The sequence below is a fragment of the Uloborus diversus genome, chromosome 2, assembly GCF_026930045.1.
Source record: "Uloborus diversus isolate 005 chromosome 2, Udiv.v.3.1, whole genome shotgun sequence".
NCBI classification, from domain to species: Eukaryota; Metazoa; Arthropoda; class Arachnida; order Araneae; family Uloboridae; genus Uloborus; species Uloborus diversus.
This window is the reverse complement of record NC_072732.1, coordinates 63,473,755-63,482,184: the sequence shown is the minus strand read 5'-3', so window position 1 is coordinate 63,482,184 and position 8,430 is coordinate 63,473,755.

Below are 8,430 nucleotides of genomic sequence, written 5' to 3'. Positions count from 1 at the left end.
GATCACCACTTTGAGACAAAATAGACTGTCTCAATATTGTTATTTTTATGCCTGGAGCGCAAACGCTGATTGGTTGTCGGAAACAGAATGTCTTGCGCTCCTGTTTCTCAGACTACGAGTATTTCACATTCTATAGCCAAAACAAGTGTCTCAATTTTGCTATTTTTATGCAAGTTAATGTGCCACCTCTCTTTTTTCGTCGGATGCAGAATGTCTCGGGCTCATTTTCTCAGACGATTTTACATTCTGCAGTTTCATTTGCTAGCATTAACAATCTGCTGGTAGAGAAACAACTTTTAGAGTTTCCATGCCAGTCACTTGTTCCCTCAATTCTTCGAGGCTTTTTTCTCGAGGAGTACTTCTCAATCAAAGCTGCTTTACGCGGAGGCTCGAAAGTGTGTGACACAAATTGCAGCAAAACAAATGTCTCAATTTTACTATATTTATGCAAGTTCGTGTATCACCTCTCATTTGTCGTCGGGTGCAGAATGTCTCGCGATCATGTTTCTAACACGAGTTTATATTCTTCTGCTTCGTTTACCTGCATTAACAGTGTATTGGCAGAGAAATAACTTTTACAGACTTTACCTACCAGTGACTTTTTGCATCAATTCTTAGAGGGTTGTTGCTAGATGCCAAGTTTTCAAGTTCATTCCGTTGATGATGAATATTTAAAATGTAAGTCGCATGATTTGCATGTAATGTGACTTAAGTTTCCCTAATTTGGGACTTTTAGTTTAAATGAAGTCGATATTGCTTCAATTAGGTCGAATCAGAGATTTGCGGATGTATCTTCCTCCGAAACTCAAATCACAGAAAAAGAATTGAAACTAACTATATTTCCCTCTCTGAAATTTAACCATATCCAACTCCGAAATTTTATCTTGCTACGCCACTGGCTTGAATCACGATTCCTTTATTTATACAGAAGTTGAGGAACCTGATTTATTGTTGACATACAAAATCAAGAGGTAAAGTAATAATAACATTACAGTTTTTTTTTTTTAAATTTAAACGTCTCATTGACGAGGCAAACTTGGAAAAATAAGTTGAGCGAAATGTTATCGTATGTGACATAACACTCACAGTTCTCTACTTCTTAACTTCCATTTCAAGCAAAGTCGAGATTATTCCTGATCTCTCAAATCTTAATTTATTTACTCCAGCAGGAGCTAAAGCTTCTGATGGACTGACGTAAAAAGTAAATTCAGAAAAAATTCAAATTTAAACACTTCATTGATGATGCAACAAGAACAAAACGTTGGTTTGGTGAAAGTATTTTGCACGTAAGGCTCAAACCCTCCCGAATTTTGACTTTAAAAAACTCAAGCAGAAGTTGACATTACCCTTTCCTGCTCTAGAGCAGAGTCGAGACGAGCAATTTCCGATAGTGACTCGAAATTAATCGAATCTCCAGGCTCCGGATGAGAGTCGATGGCACATGTTCTCTCCCAGATATCTCTCCCGTAGTCAGTCCGGCAATCGTTAGGACACCCACGGACAAAATACAGGGAACCATGAGGCGTGTGGGTATTGGTTTCCAGAAAGTCCATTATTCACCGCTTTTCCTTGCAGCGTCTACGGTCGCTTTGTCTGTGAATTTGCATGAAATGGTCGCTTGATGCAAGGCAAAAAAGACGGTGTTACTTTTGTTTTCAAACGAATTGTGAAACTTCTGACAGGCGAACAGAGTTACGTCTTTGTAACTTTCTGAGACGAGAGAAAAACAAATAAATAAATAAATATAAATAAATAAATAAATAAATAAATAAAAATGTCATTGAGTCACAGTAAAATTCCTGTTATACCTTACTTCGGTATATCGAAACATAAGTGATACCGTGGCTGCTATCTTGTACCACATTATTCTAAGATCCTGAATTCGATTCAAAATATTTATATTGTCTCGCGCATATTTTTTTTTATATATGCGATGCCTAATTCTGCGTCATAAGCTCTATATGCTCCATTAAAATACACACTGTCTGTTCTCCTAGCTGAGTTTCTATTGTATTTACGCTATATTTACTGTTCCTTCGGGAACATTTTAATTTAAATTCCTTTTGTTTAATTAATTTACTTTCATTAAGAATGCATGGCACGTTATTGCATCCAGAATTACCTTCTGAAAGAGTTTTTTAAAATCAAAACAGTCGTTGCATGATATAAATTATTGTGTTTGGATAGGCAATAATGTAGAACTGGGCCTCTGTGGGGCGTTTTCACCCCCCCCCCCCCCCCACCTCATTAAAAGCTGACATTAAAAGATTTTCTGTTTGGGTTGGGGAGAGGGGGGGGGGGGTACCACGAAATACCTTCCCGGGTAATTCTAGGACTAAGAGCACCATTGTTACTACTAATTGTCCAAATATTTACGAGTTCAATGAAAAATGAAACAAATGTTGGAATATTGTTACAGTGCATCTGCAACAGGCCCAAATGTCCCATTCATTCGTACAAAATCTATAAAAACAATTTTCACAAAGTTTACTTGACATACACGTTGCAGACGTCGCCATTAAATAGTTTTACGTATAAAAAATGTTCATGCATTATCTTTAAACATGCGTAAAGAGTTATTTTTGTTTATTTATTTTTTTTAAGTGGAGCTTCCATCTTATAAATATATATATGTACATTATGTATGTATGTAGAAAACATGTTTCTAAACTCTATCAGAATTTTCTTCTTTGAGCTAAATACTAAAAAAGAAGAAAAACCGCATTATCTCACAATGTGTCTGAAAAGATATGCTATTAAATAGACATATCTCCAGTAGCAAGATTACGGGAGGAAAAAAGAATAAACGCCATTAAAAAAAAAAAAAAAAAAAAAACTCGTAATCAGTACTTGTCCTGTTATCATACATCCCACTCCTATCATTTTACAGCAGAGGGGAAGGTCAGCTTTTCTAGATTATGCTTATTATCCCGTTTTAAGATGCGAAGTTTGAGTAGCTTAACATTTATATAATACAATTTTATTTCCCCTCAATTTAATTTGTTCGTAAATTGAGGGTTATTTATACTTCACGTTTATTTTCCACTTCAACTCGAAGGGGTTTTTCCTTCCTCCTTCTTTTAATGGTAATCCAGAATTAAATTATCGTCTTGAATAATATGATGTAACCTATATCGCATGTAAAAGAAGTAAGTGGTAGGAGACGCTTGGTATTTGATTTTTTGATCCCCGTCGCAAAAATTTACTGCTTCATAAGTTTGACGTGCTTGAGTATGTGTGTACCTGTTTGTGGCATTATTGTAGCTCCTAGATGAGATCCAGATGCAGAAAATCGCCAGCCCTCACGTAGCTGAATAATGCGGCATGTAAAAAAAAAAAAAAAAAAAAAAAACAAGTTTATTATTCGTTTGGTTTTAAGCACCCTCGCAAAATTGAATTCTTAGTGCAGTTTTGCATCGAAGAGAACGAAGTGCCTCCGTCTAATGGGAAACTGGATGTCAAAATTCTCTACGCCATTGACATCCGCGCTTTTACAGTGGCAGTTCAAAACTGGATCCCATAATTGGGGATCGCGCTAGGTTTTCAAAAAAAAAAAAAAAGAGTCTACGTGGTACAGTATTAGTACTTCGAAAAAAAATCTGAGCTTTGACTCACGCGATTGGTAACGGTTTCGTTGTTGGTAGGCAAGGAGAGTGCTCAATAACTTACAAATTTTATCTGTTGCCATTTTCCATTTAGCAAAATACTTATAATTGATTTTTAAAGCAAGAAATTTTAAAAGTTTTTGGTCAATCACGATTGCTTATTGCTTTCATTTGACCATCCTTGATTTCCGGTCCCTTTTTCGGAATGGACCAGGGGGCCTCTGCAACACCGCCGTCCACCGGAGGACGGAGCTGCTCCTCTGGTCCTAGCCTCCACTAGCAGCACTGTTCACCGGAAACCCCTCCTCCTAGGCGGTGACGTCCATGTCCTGCATACACACACGTTTACACACAAACAAATCTTTACACACATACACACACGTAACCGCCCTGGAGGAGGGACAGACTTGGGAGGACATGAGCCGTTTCTAGAAAAAGTAGCCTCCAATGAGTAGGCTCGTGTCGCAACTCGTGATTGCGAAAAACATAATTCGAATTCATAGTGTCAGAATTCAAATTAGCTATATATAAACACATTTTTTAAATTTTCTCTCTTGATTTTGCTGCAGAAAATAGCAAAATTTAATACTTGCGGCTATCTTTTCTTTTACGCGTTTTCTTTCATTCCAGATTACTCTTTTTTTTTTTTTTTTTTTAAATGAAAACTTTTATGGAAGGGCTTTGAAATTATGATCAGATCAACAAGCTTTTTGTGCGACAATTGTTTTTTATGTGTTCCCAAAAATAATGAAAAATAATTAATTATAAAACGAATTTTGTTAATAATTTTTTACAATTTAATTTCAAAGCTGAAATTAAGCATGCATATAGTTCAAGTCAAATCATCAGTTTATAGCGTAATCCACATTGCTCAAGTTTAGCCTTGAAAATAGTTTATCAAAATTAACTTCTTAATTCCTTATGTTTTTCATTGTTTTTGGCAACAATTAAAAAACGGGTTTCGAGTATTGTTGTTTTTTCGTTGTTTATAATCTATTTTCTTCATTAAAATATACAATTTTTTTTTGTAAAAATGCCTAAAAGAGCGTGGAGTAAGAGAAAACGTGAGTGTAAAGTAACAGTTCAGAATGGAAAAAAAAAAGAAAAGATTTAAAGTTTCAATTCTCTTGTGTGTATTAACGACACTCATTTTTTTTTTTTAATTGAAGATTAAATGTAAGTATTGGCATTAATAGTCAAAATATTTCTGACTTGAACAATAAATTAACGTAATTTGAAAAGTTGTTATAGTTTTGCATCTTTAATGGACTATATAGATACATATTTCTCATCCATTTCTACAAAACCTGAAGAAACTATTTCCAAAAAACTTGACACTGGTTATTGTCGTCGCTATGTAATTATTTTATGCATAAAAAAATATTCATGCTCTTCCTTAAAGCATATGATCGTGAAAGGGGTAAAATATTTGAAAGAAGTAAAGCTTTCATTACAAAACATGTTTCTTAACTCCGTCAAAACTTTCTTATTTAAGCTAAGTAGTGAAAAATATAAAAAACGTTCTTCAATTCTAAAGACTTTCTACATGCTTGGTTCGCACTAAAAAGTATGAAATAAAATCAGTACATGGTTTCTTGATTACAACACTCAAAAATTGAAGTTGATCTTAACATCTTTTTATTTATGTTAAGTCTAAAGCTACTAATGAAATTTAAAGTTAAAAATTGACAGGAGGAGATATATAGGCGGTATAGTAAAAGCTATTTCTTCTCTCCAGTTTTTAATTTTAATTTAATTGGCTGCTTTAGAATTAACATAAACATAAGGATATTAAGAGGAACTTCAATTTTTGACTGCTACAATCAAGAAATCCTATTACCTACTTTATTTCCATGCTTTTGAGGGCGAACCAAGCTAATAGAAAGTCTTTAGAATTGAAAAACATTTTTTATATTTTATTTTAAAGTTTTTACATTTTGAAATTTATTTGAGGTGAGACTTTTTTAATTTGAAAATATATTTACTTGCTACCAATCCTTCTTTGAAAAAACAAAAATTGAATTTCGTTTCAATATAAATATATTGCATACAAAGGAAGAATGACTTATATTTACTATTAATCTTTTTTCAATGTTGCTGATTTGTATGCTCGAATTAAAAGCGCTTTTGAAGAGGAATAATGGAAAGAAAAAATGCTTTTTAAAACGCCTGCAAATATATGTTTGCTTAAGTTCAGCGTTGAAATTAATTTAACTTTATTAATAATTCATTTATTCGTTTTCTTTTTTTTTTTTTTTTTTGCAAAAATTAAAAAGCGGAAGTATGATAACTTTATAATTACTATTTTTCATTGTTCTTAACAACAATTAAAAACCGGAAACAAAACGCAGGAATTATGACGGAGAAAGTAAACTGAGAAATAGTCTTTAAAAACAACAACAAACCAAAACGCAATACAACTTACAATGGTGAATGAAAAGATATCCCGCTATTAAATAGACATATCTCCAGTAGCGAGTTTGCGGGAGAAAAAAAAAAGAGTGAGCGCCATTTAAAAAAAGAAAAAAAAAATTGTAATCAGTACTTACCTTCGTTATCATAATATTCCACTCCTATCATTTTTACAGCAGAAGGGAAGGTCAGCTTTTCTAAATTATGCTCATTATCCCTTTAGAAGATGCGAAATTTGGGTTTGCCAAATCTTTTATACTTATTTCGTTTTCCTCCAATTTAGTTTGGAGTTCGTAAATTGTAGGTTACTTACTCCACATTTATTTTGTACTGCAACTCAAGGGGTTTCCTCCGTTCTTTTGTTGGTAACTCACAATGAAATGTATTTCTATATGTTAGAAATCTCATTTGAATGTATGTATCATACGTTTGTAACTGATTTTGCCTATCACATAGAAAAAAGTAAATAGCAGACGAAGCCTTTGATCTTTCGACCCCGACGCAAAAAGGAAGGCGGTTATAATTTTGACGTGTTTGTGTAGGTGTATGTGTTCGTGGTATCGTAGCTCCTAAACGGGAGTACCGATTTTGATAGTTCTTTTTTTATTCCAAAGGTGACTTCATTACTGAAGATGATAGATAAAAGCATAAGAAATAGCTTTTTTTGAGCAATCACGATTGCTTATTGTTCTCATTCGACCGTTTTTGATGTTCCGTGCCTTTTTCAGCTTGGACGATAAGCCTCTGCAGCACCACCGCCCACCGTCCTCTGCAAGCGGCGCGGCGCGGCTGTTCCGGTCCTGAGCTATCCGCTTCTCCTGGTTGGAGGCGTCCATGTCCTGCACACACGCACACTCACACACATACACACACGCCTACGTGTATACACACAGGTCTGCGCACACACACAAGCACACTCACACACATACACACACGCCTACGTGTATACACACAGGTCTGCGCACACACACAAGCCTACACACTTACACACACAACTATGCACACGTAACCGCCCAGGAGGAGAGGCAGGTTTGGGGGGGGGGGACAGGAGCTGTTTCTAGAAACAATAACTCCAATGAGTAGAGTCCTGTCTCAGTTCGTGATTGCGAAAAACATAATTTGAATTCAAAATTTCAGAATTCAAATTATTTATTTATTTATTTATTTTTTTGGTAATTTTGGTGGTGAAAGCACACTTGCACATTTGAAATATATTAGTACTATTCGAAAGAGGGATTTTTTTCTGCGTACGGGGAAATACGGTGGTTGTTTAGAAATTCCAATTTAATGTAGATATTTTTAAATAAATTTTAAATACAGTACTAAGCCTTTAGAGTTAGCCGAGATTAGTAACGATTTCATAGTTGGCAAGCAAATAAAAATACAGTAGAATCTCTCAGTCAGGGACACTAATAGTGCGGTCAAATTAGGTCAAAAAAGGTCCTGTTAGCCTAGCCGAAAACTAGGGGCCTTGTCCTTAGGGGGGGGGGGCGATACTGACGCAAAAAAATAAGTAAAGGAAAAAAGGAAGGGAAAAAAGGGGGGGGGGGTGGACTCAGCATAATAGGAAATGAAAAGATTAAGTGACATTAACTCTTTTGGTATTAATTGTTTTATAGTAAGCAGTTTTGATTTTTTTTCTCTCCCTCCCCTTTTTTTCTTATTTCCCCCTTTATTTTTTTCTTCTTTTTGTGGGAGAGGGGGGGCAAGAGGGGCCCGTGACATAACTGACAAGGGGCTCGCCTTGGCTCTCTGCGGTCCTGGACATTTCGTCGTTTAAATAGAGGTGTCCCTCCTTCGGAGGTATATGAGGTATTGCAATGTATTAACTCATTATAGTTTTGTGATGAATGTAAACTGTGAACATTTAAGATAATGTAATGAACATGCTTCATTTATTTCGTACTTTTAAAAAATCGGAATATTTAAACATTCATTCTTTAAAAAAAAAAAACCCTAAGATCTCAGAAACTACCCGGCAGATTTGGCTGAAACTTTCATCGTTTGTTCTTTTCGGTACTAGGAAGGTTTATAGACCAGTTCGAAAAAATCCGATCGATAGTTCCTTTTTTATTCTAATTTAATTCCCAATTTTTGCATAAAGGCCCCAATATGGGGGGGGGGGGAATACGTGCACATGTTAAAATTATGTGTCCATTGAAAGCGCTAATTTTTAACACGCTTTTATTAACTTCACCTGTATGTATGTATGTATGTATGCATGTATCTTGCAACGAAATCTTGCAGCTCAAATTTCGCAGACTTCCTGCGATCGGATTCTTTTGAAATTTGGCACTCGACCTCAGACCCGAGGACAATGCAATATTCTATAATCAAATTAATTGATTAACTCTTTTAATTGTTAGTTTCCTCCAATTTTAATCAATATTTTGCCATAAATCCAACATTGTGA